Source organism: Oncorhynchus nerka, linkage group LG5 (assembly GCF_034236695.1).
Source record: "Oncorhynchus nerka isolate Pitt River linkage group LG5, Oner_Uvic_2.0, whole genome shotgun sequence".
NCBI classification, from domain to species: Eukaryota; Metazoa; Chordata; class Actinopteri; order Salmoniformes; family Salmonidae; genus Oncorhynchus; species Oncorhynchus nerka.
Genome location: NC_088400.1, coordinates 4,256,920 through 4,271,528, shown reverse-complemented (window position 1 = coordinate 4,271,528; position 14,609 = coordinate 4,256,920). Strand labels below are relative to the sequence as shown.

The 14,609-nt window shown below is 39.1% G+C and overlaps 1 protein-coding gene across 1 annotated transcript in view; it reads right to left on the bottom strand.

The window, feature by feature from the left end:
- Positions 1-14,609, bottom strand: part of LOC135571845 (netrin receptor UNC5A-like) — a 414,728-nt gene that overhangs the window by 336,503 nt on the left and 63,616 nt on the right.

The following is a 14,609-nucleotide window of genomic DNA, read 5'->3' as shown; positions in this document are numbered from 1 at the left end:
TACACTGGCTGTACATGTAGTAAATGTAGTACAATGTCTGAGTAGTACACTGGCTGTACATGTAGTAAATGTAGTACAATGTCTGAGTAGTACACTGGCTGTACATAAATGTAGTAAACTGGCTGTAGTACAAATGTCAATGTCTGAGTAGTACACTGGCTGTACATGTAGTAAATGTAGTACAATGTCTGAGTAGTACACTGGCTGTACATGTAGTAAATGTAGTACAATGTCTGAGTAGTACACTGGCTGTACATGTAGTAAATGTAGTACAATGTCTGAGTAGTACACTGGCTGTACATGTAGTAAATGTAGTACAATGTCTGAGTAGTACACTGGCTGTACATGTAGTAAATGTAGTACAATGTCTGAGTAGTACACTGGCTGTACATGTAGTAAATGTAGTACAATGTCTGAGTAGTACACTGGCTGTACATGTAGTAAATGTAGTACAATGTCTGAGTAGTACACTGGCTGTACATGTAGTAAATGTAGTACAATGTCTGAGTAGTACACTGGCTGTACATGTAGTAAATGTAGTACAATGTCTGAGTAGTACACTGGCTGTACATGTAGTAAATGTAGTACAATGTCTGAGTAGTACACTGGCTGTACATGTAGTAAATGTAGTACAATGTCTGAGTAGTACACTGGCTGTACATGTAGTAAATGTAGTACAATGTCTGAGTAGTACACTGGCTGTACATGTAGTAAATGTAGTACAATGTCTGAGTAGTACACTGGCTGTACATGTAGTAAATGTAGTACAATGTCTGAGTAGTACACTGGCTGTACATGTAGTAAATGTAGTACAATGTCTGAGTAGTACACTGGCTGTACATGTAGTAAATGTAGTACAATGTCTGAGTAGTACACTGGCTGTACATGTAGTAAATGTAGTACAATGTCTGAGTAGTACACTGGCTGTACATGTAGTAAATGTAGTACAATGTCTGAGTAGTACACTGGCTGTACATGTAGTAAATGTAGTACAATGTCTGAGTAGGGTACACTGGCTGTACATGTTTAAATTAGTAAATGTGTGTTTAGTACACTGGCTGTACATGTAGTAAATGTAGTACAAATCTGAGTAGTACACTGGCTGTACATGTAGTAAATTCTACAATGTCTGAAAGTAGTACACTGGCTGTACATTTAGTAAATGTAGTAAATGTCATTAGTAAACATGTAAAATGAATACAATGTCTGAAAAGTACACTGGCTGTACATGTAGTAAATGTAGTACAATGTCTGAGTAGTACACTGGCTGTACATGTAGTAAATGTAGTACAATGTCTGGTAGTACACTGGCTGTACATGTAGTAAATGTAGTACAATGTCTGAGTAGTACACTGGCTGTACATGTAGTAAATGTAGTACAATGTCTGAGTAGTACACTGGCTGTACATGTAGTAAATGTAGTACAATGTCTGAGTAGTACACTGGCTGTACATGTAGTAAATGTAGTACAATGTCTGAGTAGTACAATGTCATGTAGTAAATGTAGTACAATGTCTGAGTAGTACACTGGCTGTACATGTAGTAAATGTAGTACAATGTCTGAGTAGTACACTGGCTGTACATGTAGTAAATGTAGTACAATGTCTGAGTAGTACACTGGCTGTACATGTAGTAAATGTAGTACAATGTCTGAGTAGTACACCTGTACATGTTAGTAAATGTAGTAAAATGTCTGAGTAGACACTGGCTGTACATGTAGTAAATGTAAACAATGTCTGAGTAGTACACTGGCTGTACATGTAGTAAATGTAGTACAATGTCTGAGTAGTACACACTCTGGCTGTACATGTAGTAAATGTAGTACAATGTCTGAAGTACACTGGCTGTACAAATGTAGTAAACATGTAGTAAATGTACAATGTCTGAGTAGTACACTGGCTGTACATGTAGTAAATGTAGTACAATGTCTGAGTAGTACACTGGCTGTACATGTAGTAAATGTAGTACAATGTCTGAGTAGTAACTGGCTGTACATGTAGTAAATGTAGTACAATGTCTGAGTAGTACACTGGCTGTACATGTAGTAAATGTAAACAATGTCTGAGTAGTACACTGGCTGTACATGTAGTAAATGTAGTACAATGTCTGAAGTACACTGGCTGTACATGTAGTAAATGTTACAATGTCTGAGTAGTACACTGGCTGTACATGTAGTAAATGTAGTACATTTAGCCCACTGGCTGTACAGTAAAGTACACTGAGTAGTACACTGTGTAGTGTAGTGTAGTACAATGTCTGAGTAGACACTGGCTGTACATGTAGTAAATGTAGTACAATGTCCCTGAGTAGTACACTGGCTGTACATGTAGTAAATGTAGTACAATGTCTGAGTAGTACACTGGCTGTACATGTAGTAAATGTGTACAATGTCTGAGTAGTACACTGGCTGTACATGTAGTAAATGTAGTACAATGTCTGAGTAGTACACTGGCTGTACATGCAGTAAATGTAGTACAATGTCTGTGTAGTACACTGGCTGTACATGTAGTAAATGTAGTACAATGTCTGAGTAGTACAAACACTCTGGCTGTACATGTAGTAAATGTAGTACAATGTCTGAGTAGTACACTGGCTGTACAGTAAAATGTAGTACAATGTCTGTGTAGACACTGGCTGTACATGTAGTAAATGTAGTACAATGTCTGAGTGTACACTGGCTGTACATGTAGTAAATGTAAAACAATGTCTGAGTAGACACTGGCTGTACATGTAGTAAATGTAGTACAATGTCTGAGTAGTACACTGGCTGTACATGTAGTAAATGTAGTACAATGTCTGAAGTACACTGGCTGTACATTAGTAAATGTAGTACAATGTCTGAACACTGGCTGTACACATGTAGTAAATGTAGTACAATGTCTGTGTAGTACACTGGCTGTACATGTAGTAAATGTAGTACAATGTCTGAGTAGTACACTGGCTGTACATGTAGTAAATGTAGTACAATGTCTGAGTAGTACACTGGCTGTACATGTAGTAAATGTAGTACAATGTCTGAGTGTACACTGGCTGTACATGTAGTAAATGTAGTAAATGTCTGTAGTACACTGGCTGTACATGTAGTAAATGTAGTACAATGTCTGGAGTAGACACTGGCTGTACATGTAGTAAATGTAGTACAACACTCTGAAGTACACTGGCTGTACATGTAGTAAATGTATAAATGTCTGAGTAGTACACTGGCTGTACATGTAGTAAATGTAGTACAATGTCTGTAGTACACTGGCTGTACATGTAGTAAATGTAGTACAATGTCTGAGTAGTACACTGGCTGTACATGTAGTAAATGTAGTACAATGTCTGAAGTACACTGGCTGTACATGTAGTAAATTAGTACAATGTCTGAAACAGTACACTGGCTGTACATGTAGTAAATGTAGTACAATGTCTGAGTAGTACACTGGCTGTACATGTAGTAAATGTAGTACAATGTCTGAGTAGTACACTGGCTGTACATGTAGTAAATGTAGTACAATGTCTGAGTAGTACTGCTGTACATGTAGTAAATGTAGTACAATGTCTGAGTAGTACACTGGCTGTACATGTAGTAAATGTAGTACAATGTCTGAGTAGTACACTGGCTGTACATGTAGTAAATGTAGTACAATGTCTGAGTAGTACACTGGCTGTACATGTAGTAAATGTAGTACAATGTCTGAGTAGTACACTGGCTGTACATGTAGTAAATGTAGTACAATGTCTGAGTAGTACACTGGCTGTACATGTAGTAAATGACAATGTCTGAGTAGTACACTGGCTGTACATGTAGTAAATGTAGTACAATGTCTGAGTAGTACACTGGCTGTACATGTAGTAAATGTAGTACAATGTCTGAGTAGTACACTGGCTGTACATGTAGTAAATGTAGTACAATGTCAGTAGTACACTGGCTGTACATGTAGTAAATGTAGTACAATGTCTGGAGTAGTACACTGGCTGTACATGTAGTAAATGTAGTACAATGTCTGAGTAGTACACTGGCTGTACAAGTAAATGTAGTACAATGTCTGAGTAGTACACTGGCTGTACATGTAGTAAATGTAGTACAATGTCTGAGTAGTACACTGGCTGCATGTAGTAAATGTAGTACAATGTCTGAGTAGTACACTGGCTGTAAAAGTAAATGTAGTACAATGTCTGAGTAGTACACTGGCTGTACATGTAGTAAATGTAGTACAATGTCTGAGTAGTACACTGGCTGTACATGTAGTAAATGTAGTACAATGTCTGAGTAGTACACTGGCTGTACATGTAGTAAATGTAGTACAATGTCTGAGTAGTACACTGGCTGTACATGTAGTAAATGTAGTACAATGTCTGAGTAGTACACTTTAGCTGTACATGTAGTAAATGTAACAATGTCTGAGTAGTACACTGGCTGTACATGTGCAGTAAATGTAGTACAATGTCTGAGTAGTACACTGGCTGTACATGTAGTAAATGTAGTACAATGTCTGAGTAGTACACTGGCTGTACATGTAGTAAATGTAGTACAATGTCTGAGTAGTACACTGGCTGTACATGTAGTAAATGTAGTACAATGTCTGAGTAGTACACTGGCTGTACATGTAGTAAATGTAGTACAATGTCTGAGTAGTACACTGGCTGTACATGTAGTAAATGTAGTACAATGTCTGAGTAGTACACTGGCTGTACATGTAGTAAATGTAGTACAATGTCTGAGTAGTACACTGGCTGTACATGTAGTAAATGTAGTACAATGTCTGAGTAGTACACTGGCTGTACATGTAGTAAATGTAGTACAATGTCTGAGTAGTACACTGGCTGTACATGTAGTAAATGTAGTACAATGTCTGAGTAGTACACTGGCTGTACATGTAGTAAATGTAGTACAATGTCTGAGTAGTACACTGGCTGTACATGTAGTAAATGTAGTACAATGTCTGAGTAGTACACTGGCTGTACATGTGTAGTAAATGTAGTACAATGTCTGAGTAGTACACTGGCTGTACATGTAGTAAATGTAGTACAATGTCTGAGTAGTACACTGGCTGTACATGTAGTAAATGTAGTACAATGTCTGAGTAGTACACTGGCTGTACATGTAGTAAATGTAGTACAATGTCTGAGTAGTACACTGGCTGTACATGTAGTAAATGTAGTACAATGTCTGAGTAGTACACTGGCTGTACATGTAGTAAATGTAGTACAATGTCTGAGTAGTACACATGTAGTAAATGTAGTACAATGTCTGAGTAGTACACTGGCTGTAAGTAAATGTAGTACAATGTCTGAGTAGTACACTGGCTGTACATGTAGTAAATGTAGTACAATGTCTGAGTAGTACACTGGCTGTACATGTAGTAAATGTAGTACAATGTCTGAGTAGTACACTGGCTGTACATGTAGTAAATGTAGTACAATGTCTGAGTAGTACACTGGCTGTACATGTAGTAAATGTAGTACAATGTCTGAGTAGTACACTGGCTGTACATGTAGTAAATGTAGTACAATGTCTGAGTAGTACACTGGCTGTACATGTAGTAAATGTAGTACAATGTCTGAGTAGGGTATTTCTGTTTGCCTAAATTATGGAAATATGTGTGTATGCATGACTTAGTTCCTGCAGTCAAATGACCAAATCGCCCTCTAGTATTCTCATTGGTGGAAAGACTATGCATATTGCTTCATCATTTTATAATTAATAAACTTCATTAAAAAAAAAATTAAAAGAATATATCAGAAAATCCCGTGTTTCTATGTCAAACTATGTAGTTATATTTCAGTCTTCTGTGATGTATGTGAAGTGTAATATTGGGATGCAAAGTCCAAATGTAACACATGACAACTCTATATCTGACATGGTACAGGTCTCTTCTGTTTATTAGCCCATAACCATGTGTGGGAGGTGGATACTTTGGTTTCAAAGGAGATTTGTTTAAGAGTTCAAATAAACACTCTGTGTGACCCTGATTTAGCCCACTGCGGTAAAACAAATACTCTGTGTGACCCCAATTTAGCCCACTGCGGTAAAACACTCTGTGTGACCCTGATTTAGCCCACTGCAGTAAAACACTCTGTGTGACCCTGATTTAGCCCACTGCAGTAAAATAAACACTCTGTGTGACCCTGATTTAGCCCACTGCAGTAAAACAAACACTCTGTGTGACCCTGATTTAGCCCACTGCAGTAAAACAAACACTCTGTGTGACCCTGATTTAGCCCACTGCAGTAAAACACTCTGTGTGACCCTGATTTAGCCCACTGCAGTAAAACAAACACTCTGTGTGACCCCAATTTAGCCCACTGCGGTAAAACACTCTGTGTGACCCTGATTTAGCCCATTGCAGTAAAACAAACACTCTGTGTGACCCTGATTTAGCCCACTGCAGTAAAACAAACACTCTGTGTGACCCTGATTTAGCCCACTGCAGTAAAACACTCTGTGTGACCCTGATTTAGCCCACTGCAGTAAAATAAACACTCTGTGTGACCCTGATTTAGCCCACTGCAGTAAAACAAACACTCTGTGTGACCCTGATTTAGCCCACTGCAGTAAAACAAACACTCTGTGTGACCCTGATTTAGCCCACTGCAGTAAAACAAACACTCTGTGTGACCCTGATTTAGCCCACTGCAGTAAAACACTCTGTGTGACCCTGATTTAGCCCACTGCAGTAAAACAAACACTCTGTGTGACCCTGATTTAGCCCACTGCAGTAAAACAAACACTCTGTGTGACCCTGATTTAGCCCACTGCAGTAAAACACTCTGTGTGACCCTGATTTAGCCCACTGCAGTAAAACAAACACTCTGTGTGACCCTGATTTAGCCCACTGCAGTAAAACACTCTGTGTGACCCTGATTTAGCCCACTGCAGTAAAACAAACACTCTGTGCGACCCTGATTTAGCCCATTGCAGTAAAACAAACACTCTGTGTGACCCTGATTTAGCCCACTGCAGTAAAACAAACACTCTGTGTGACCCTGATTTAGCCCACTGCAGTAAAACACTCTGTGTGACCCTGATTTAGCCCACTGCAGTAAAACATACACTCTGTGTGACCCTGATTTAGCCCACTGCAGTAAAACACTCTGTGTGACCCTGATTTAGCCCATTGCAGTAAAACAAACACTCTGTGTGACCCTGATTTAGCCCACTGCAGTAAAACAAACACTCTGTGTGACCCTGATTTAGCCCACTGCAGTAAAACACTCTGTGTGACCCTGATTTAGCCCATTGCAGTAAAACAAACACTCTGTGTGACCCTGATTTAGCCCACTGCAGTAAAACAAACACTCTGTGCGACCCTGATTTAGCCCATTGCAGTAAAACAAACACTCTGTGTGACCCTGATTTAGCCCACTGCAGTAAAACAAACACTCTGTGTGACCCTGATTTAGCCCACTGCAGTAAAACACTCTGTGTGACCCTGATTTAGCCCACTGCAGTAAAACATACACTCTGTGTGACCCTGATTTAGCCCACTGCAGTAAAACACTCTGTGTGACCCTGATTTAGCCCATTGCAGTAAAACAAACACTCTGTGTGACCCTGATTTAGCCCACTGCAGTAAAACAAACACTCTGTGTGACCCTGATTTAGCCCACTGCAGTAAAACACTCTGTGTGACCCTGATTTAGCCCATTGCAGTAAAACAAACACTCTGTGTGACCCTGATTTAGCCCACTGCAGTAAAACAAACACTCTGTGTGACCCTGATTTAGCCCACTGCAGTAAAACACTCTGTGTGACCCTGATTTAGCCCACTGCAGTAAAATAAACACTCTGTGTGACCCTGATTTAGCCCACTGCAGTAAAACACTCTGTGTGACCCTGATTTAGCCCACTGCAGTGAAACAAACACTCTGTGTGACCCTGATTTAGCCCACTGCAGTGAAACAAACACTCTGTGTGACCCCGATTTAGCCCACTGCAGTAAAATAAACACTCTGTGTGATCCTGATTTAGCCCACTGCAGTAAAACAAACACTCTGTGTGACCCTGATTTAGCCCATTGCAGTAAAACAAACACTCTGTGTGACCCTGATTTAGCCCACTGCAGTAAAACAAACACTCTGTGTGACCCTGATTTAGCCCACTGCAGTAAAACACTCTGTGTGACCCTGATTTAGCCCATTGCAGTAAAACAAACACTCTGTGTGACCCTGATTTAGCCCACTGCAGTAAAACAAACACTCTGTGTGACCCTGATTTAGCCCACTGCAGTAAAACACTCTGTGTGACCCTGATTTAGCCCACTGCAGTAAAATAAACACTCTGTGTGACCCTGATTTAGCCCACTGCAGTAAAACACTCTGTGTGACCCTGATTTAGCCCACTGCAGTGAAACAAACACTCTGTGTGACCCTGATTTAGCCCACTGCAGTGAAACAAACACTCTGTGTGACCCCGATTTAGCCCACTGCAGTAAAATAAACACTCTGTGTGATCCTGATTTAGCCCACTGCAGTAAAACAAACACTCTGTGTGACCCCGATTTAGCCCACTGCAGTAAAATAAATACTCTGTGTGACCCCGATTTAGCCCACTGCAGTAAAACAAACACTCTGTGTGACCCTGATTTAGCCCACTGCAGTAAAATAAACACTATGTGTGACCCTGATTTAGCCCACTGCAGTAAAAATAATACTCTGTGTGACCCTGATTTAGCCCACTGCAGTGAAACAAACACTCTGTGTGACCCTGATTTAGCCCACTGCAGTAAAATAAACACTCTGTGACCCTGGTTTAGCCCACTGCAGTAAAATAAACACTATGTGTGACCCTGATTTAGCCCACTGCAGTAAAACAAACACTATGTGTGACCCTGATTTAGCCCACTGCAGTAAAAATAATACTCTGTGTGACCCTGATTTAGCCCACTGCAGTAAAATAAACACTCTGTGACCCTGGTTTAGCCCACTGCACTAAAATAAACACTCTGTGTGACCCTGATTTAGCCCACTGCAGTAAAACACTCTGTGTGACTCTGATTTAGCCCACTGCAGTAAAACACTCTGTGTGACTCTGATTTAGCCCACTGCAGTAAAGGTTAACGGATAATAATTATGATCAACGTAAGTATAAATATGTTTATTCTATATTAAGTCTGAATAAATAGTCCATTTATATTGATATGTCCAGTAAATTTGGTCAGAATCTGTGGCTGTCATATCTGGACATTTAACCCTTTAAATAATACATCATTTTTTATTTTTTTATTTCACCTTTATTTAACCAGGTAGGCTAGTTGAGAACAAGTTCTCATTTGCAACTGCGACCTGGCCAAGATAAAGCAAAGCAGTGTGAACAGACAACACAGAGTTACACATGGAGTAAACAATTAACAAGTCAATAACACAGTAGAAAAAAAAGAGAGTCCATATACATTGTGTGCAAAAGGCATGAGGAGGTAGGCGAATAATTAAAATTTTGCAGATTAACACTGGAGTGATAAATGATCAGATGGTCATGTACAGGTAGAGATACTGGTGTGCAGTATTACAATTTCAATATCTCTTGTAGACAAAGTCAAAGTCTTGGGAGGTTAAGTTCTCCTGGTTCAGTCTCAGAGGGTCTAGGTATTCTGAGACGGGTCGGCAGGTAGTCTGGCGGCTAGGAGCGTTGGGCCAGTAACCGAAAGGTTGCTGAATCGAATCCCTGAGCTGACAAAGTAAAAAATCTGTTGTTCTGCCCCTGAACAAGGCAGCAAACCCACTGTTCCCCGGGTGCCGATGACAAGGGTGCCGATTAAGGTAGCCCTCCCGCACGTCTCTGATTCAGAGGGGGTTGGGTTAAATGAGGAAAACACATTTCAGTTGAAGGCATTAAGTTGTACAACTGACTAGGTATCCCCCTTTCCTTGTTGGTGCAACAGACCACAACATAAACCATCAGAATCGGCAGCTGTATCTGACATGTTTTAAAACTTCTTAGGGCTGTGGTCCCGTGGTGGGAACATCAATCAGCGGAAATGTTCAAGAGCGCCACCTATAGTGGTTGATAAAACTTTCATTAAAATGGACATACAATGTACTGAATTAAAGCTACACTCGTTGTGAATCTATCCACCAAGTCAGATTTGTAAAATGCTTTTCGGCAAAAGCATGAGAAGCTATTATCTGATAGCATGTATCCCCCAGAATACAGCAACGTCACCTAACGACAGATTTTGCGATAGCTACTCAAAACGCAGAAATAAAATATAAAACATTCATTACCTTTGACGAGCTTCTTTCTTGGCACTCCTAGATGTCCCATAAACATCATTTTGGGTCTTTTTTCGATTAAATCGGTCCATATATAGCCTAGATATCGATCTATGAATACTGTGTGAACAACGGAAAAAAAGAGCGTTTTAGAACGTAACGTCATTTTTTTAAATTAAAAAAGTTGACGATAAACTTTCACAAAACACTTCGAAATACTTTTGTAATTCAACTTTAGGTATTAGTACACGTTAATAAGCGATAAAATTCATCAGGAGGCGATGTAAATTCTATAGGTGTCCGTCTAGAAAAAATGTCCGGAGAAATCTCAACCAAAACATCCGGTCGGAGACCGGAGGGACTCGGTTCCCTTGTGTCGGTTTGACCAAGAATCAAAGCCGAAGCAAATGACAAGACTCTAGACATCGTGTGGAAGCTGTAGGTACTGCAACCTCGACCTCATTTAATCCGGTTCACCTATAACAATGGGTTGAAGTGGCGGATGGATATATTTTTCCATTTTCAGTGATCAGATTTTCCTGCACTTTTCGATGAAACGCACGTTCTGTTATAGTCACAGCCGTGATTTAACCAGTTTTAGAAACGTCTGAGTGTTTTCTATCCACACATACTAATCATATGCATATACTATATTCCTAGCATGAATAGCAGGGCGCTGAAATGTTGCACGATTTTTAACAAAAAGCTGCGAAAATTCGCAACTTCCCTAACAGCCTCTGTATTTGACATGTGTTAAAGTCTCTGTATTTGACATGTGTTAAAGCCTCTGTATTTGACATGTGTTAAAGCCTCTGTATCTGACATGTGTTAAAGCCTCTGTAAACAACATGTGTTAAAGCCTCTGTATCTGACATGTGTTAAAGCCTCTGTATTTGACATGTGTTAAAGCCTCTGTAAACAACATGTGTTAAAGCCTCTGTATTTGACATGTGTTAAAGCCTCTGTATCTGACATGTGTTAAAGCCTCTGTATCTGACATGTGTTAAAGCCTCTGTATCTGACATGTGTTAAAGCCTCTGTATTTGACATGTGTTAAAGCCTCTGTAAACAACCTGTGTTAAAGTCTCAGTATTTGACATGTGTTAAAGCCTCTGTAAACAACATGTGTTAAAGCCTCTGTATTTGACATGTGTTAAAGCCTCTGTATCTGACATGTGTTAAAGCCTCTGTATTTGACATGTGTTAAAGCCTCTGTATCTGACATGTGTTAAAGCCTCTGTAAACAACATGTGTTAAATCCTCTGTATTTGACATGTGTTAAACCTCTGTAAACAACCTGTGTTAAAGTCTCAGTATTTGACATGTGTTAAAGCCTCTGTAAACAACATGTGTTAAAGCCTCTGTATTTGACATGTGTTAAAGCCTCTGTATCTGACATGTGTTAAAGCCTCTGTATTTGACATGTGTTAAAGCCTCTGTATCTGACATGTGTTAAAGCCTCTGTATTTGACATGTGTTAAAGCCTCTGTATCTGACATGTGTTAAACCTCTGTAAACAACCTGTGTTAAAGTCTCAGTATTTGACATGTGTTAAAGCCTCTGTATTTGACATGTGTTAAAGCCTCTGTATCTGACATGTGTTAAAGCCTCTGTAAACAACATGTGTTAAAGCCTCTGTATTTGACATGTGTTAAAGCCTCTGTATTTGACATGTGTTAAAGCCTCTGTATTTGACATGTGTTAAAGCCTCTGTATCTGACATGTGTTAAAGCCTCTGTATTTGACATGTGTTAAAGCCTCTGTATCTGACATGTGTTAAAGCCTCTATAAACGACATGTGTTAAAGCCTCTGTATCTGACATGTGTTAAAGCCTCTGTATCTGACATGTGTTAAAGCCTCTGTAAACAACATGTGTTAAAGCCTCTGTATTTGACATGTGTTAAAGCCTCTGTATCTGACATGTGTTAAAGCCTCTGTATCTGACATGTGTTAAAGCATCTGTATCTGACATGTGTTAAAGCCTCTGTATTTGACATGTGTTAAAGCCTCTATATTTGACATGTGTTAAAGCCTCTGTAAACAACCTGTGTTAAAGTCTCAGTATTTGACATGTGTTAAAGCCTCTGTATCTGACATGTGTTAAAGCCTCTGTATTTGACATGTGTTAAAGCCTCTGTATTTGACATGTGTTAAAGCCTCTGTATTTGACATGTGTTAAAGCCTCTGTATCTGACATGTGTTAAAGCCTCTGTATTTGACATGTGTTAAAGCCTCTGTATTTGACATGTGTTAAAGCCTCTGTAAACAACCTGTGTTAAAGTCTCAGTATTTGACATGTGTTAAAGCCTCTGTATTTGACATGTGTTAAAGCCTCTGTAAACAACATGTGTTAAAGCCTCTGTATCTGACATGTGTTAAAGCCTCTGTATCTGACATGTGTTAAAGCCTCTGTATCTGACATGTGTTAAAGCCTCTGTATTTGACATGTGTTAAACCTCTGTAAACAACCTGTGTTAAAGTCTCAGTATTTGACATGTGTTAAAGCCTCTGTATCTGACATGTGTTAAAGCCTCTGTATCTGACATGTGTTAAAGCCTCTGTTTGATCTGACATGTGTTAAAGCCTCTGTATCTGACATGTGTTAAAGCATGACATGTGTTAAAGCCTCTGTATCTTGACATGTGTTAAAGCCTCTGTATTTGACATGTGTTAAAGCCTCTGTAAACAACCTCTGTATCTGACATGTGTTAAAGCCTCTCATGTATTTGACATGTGTTAAAGCCTCTGTAAACAACCTGTGTTAAAGTCTGACATGTGTTAAAGCCTCTGTATCTGACATGTGTTAAAGCCTCTGTATTTGACATGTGTTAAAGCCTCTGTATTTGACATGTGTTAAAGCCTCTGTATTTGACATGTGTTAAAGCCTCTGTATCTGACATGTGTTAAAGCCTCTGTATTTGACATGTGTTAAAGCCTCTGTATCTGACATGTGTTAAAGCCTCTGTAAACAACCTGTGTTAAAGTCTCAGTATTTGACATGTGTTAAAGCCTCTGTATTTGACATGTGTTAAAGCCTCTGTAAACAACATGTGTTAAAGCCTCTGTATCTGACATGTGTTAAAGCCTCTGTATCTGACATGTGTTAAAGCCTCTGTATCTGACATGTGTTAAAGCCTCTGTATTTGACATGTGTTAAACCTCTGTAAACAACCTGTGTTAAAGTCTCAGTATTTGACATGTGTTAAAGCCTCTGTATCTGACATGTGTTAAAGCCTCTGTATCTGACATGTGTTAAAGCCTCTGTATTTGACATGTGTTAAAGCCTCTGTATCTGACATGTGTTAAAGCCTCTGTATCTGACATGTGTTAAAGCCTCTGTATCTGACATGTGTTAAAGCCTCTGTAACTGACATGTGTTAAAGCCTCTGTATCTGACATGTGTTAAAGCCTCTGTATTTGACATGTGTTAAAGCCTCTGTATTTGACATGTGTTAAAGCCTCTGTATCTGACATGTGTTAAAGCCTCTGTATCTGACATGTGTTAAAGCCTCTATAAACGACAATGTAATATTTTGATCAGGTGTCAACTTGATGTATCACCGCGTCAGTGTTTGATCTAGCATGGATGACAGCCTGTAATAAGCAGCAACAACAACAACAACAACAAAAACAACAACAACAGCAACAACAAAAACAAAAATAACAACAACAAAAAACAACCAACAACAACAACAACAACAAAAACAACAACAACAAAACAACAAAAACAACAACAACAACAACAAAAAAACAACAACAAAAACAACAACCAACAACAACAAAAACAACAAAAACAACAAAAACAAAAACAACAAAAACAACAACAAAAACAACAACAAAAGAAAAGCAATTTTTTTTTCCAGGGTAGCTGGTCTACTAATTCAAACTACAGAATCTTAGAACCTACAATTTGCTTGCAGGAGAGACGTATGTAATCAACACTGCAATTACCTCAGTGATTCAACGTTCTCCTCCCTGCCTGCCTAGCAGCTTCCAGGACTGAATTACACTCGACACTTTTCTAGTCATTATTAACAGGAAGGGGAATGATGGTTTTACTGGCTATTGGAAGCGTTCAGAATACAGGTGGAGTGTTTTGTGTCCAAACGGGGACACTGATCTTTCATATACTTGCCAGGTGCAATGGAACTTGGGAAAATAATCGTAGAATCGTGTGTAACCGACAATGACTTGACAATAACTGTGAAGTAAAAAAATATATAATTGTCATAATATATACATTTTTTGAGAGGGTTATTCAACTTTATTTTCAAGTTAAATTTACCCAACAGCAGCTTTTAATTTGTATATGTAAAGTTGGTAATTATTTCATGAGCAGAATTTCCCAAAGTACCAAGTGGTGAAAACCATTCGTTTTTGAGACGAGGCTGAATCTAAAGTGATTTGATACCTG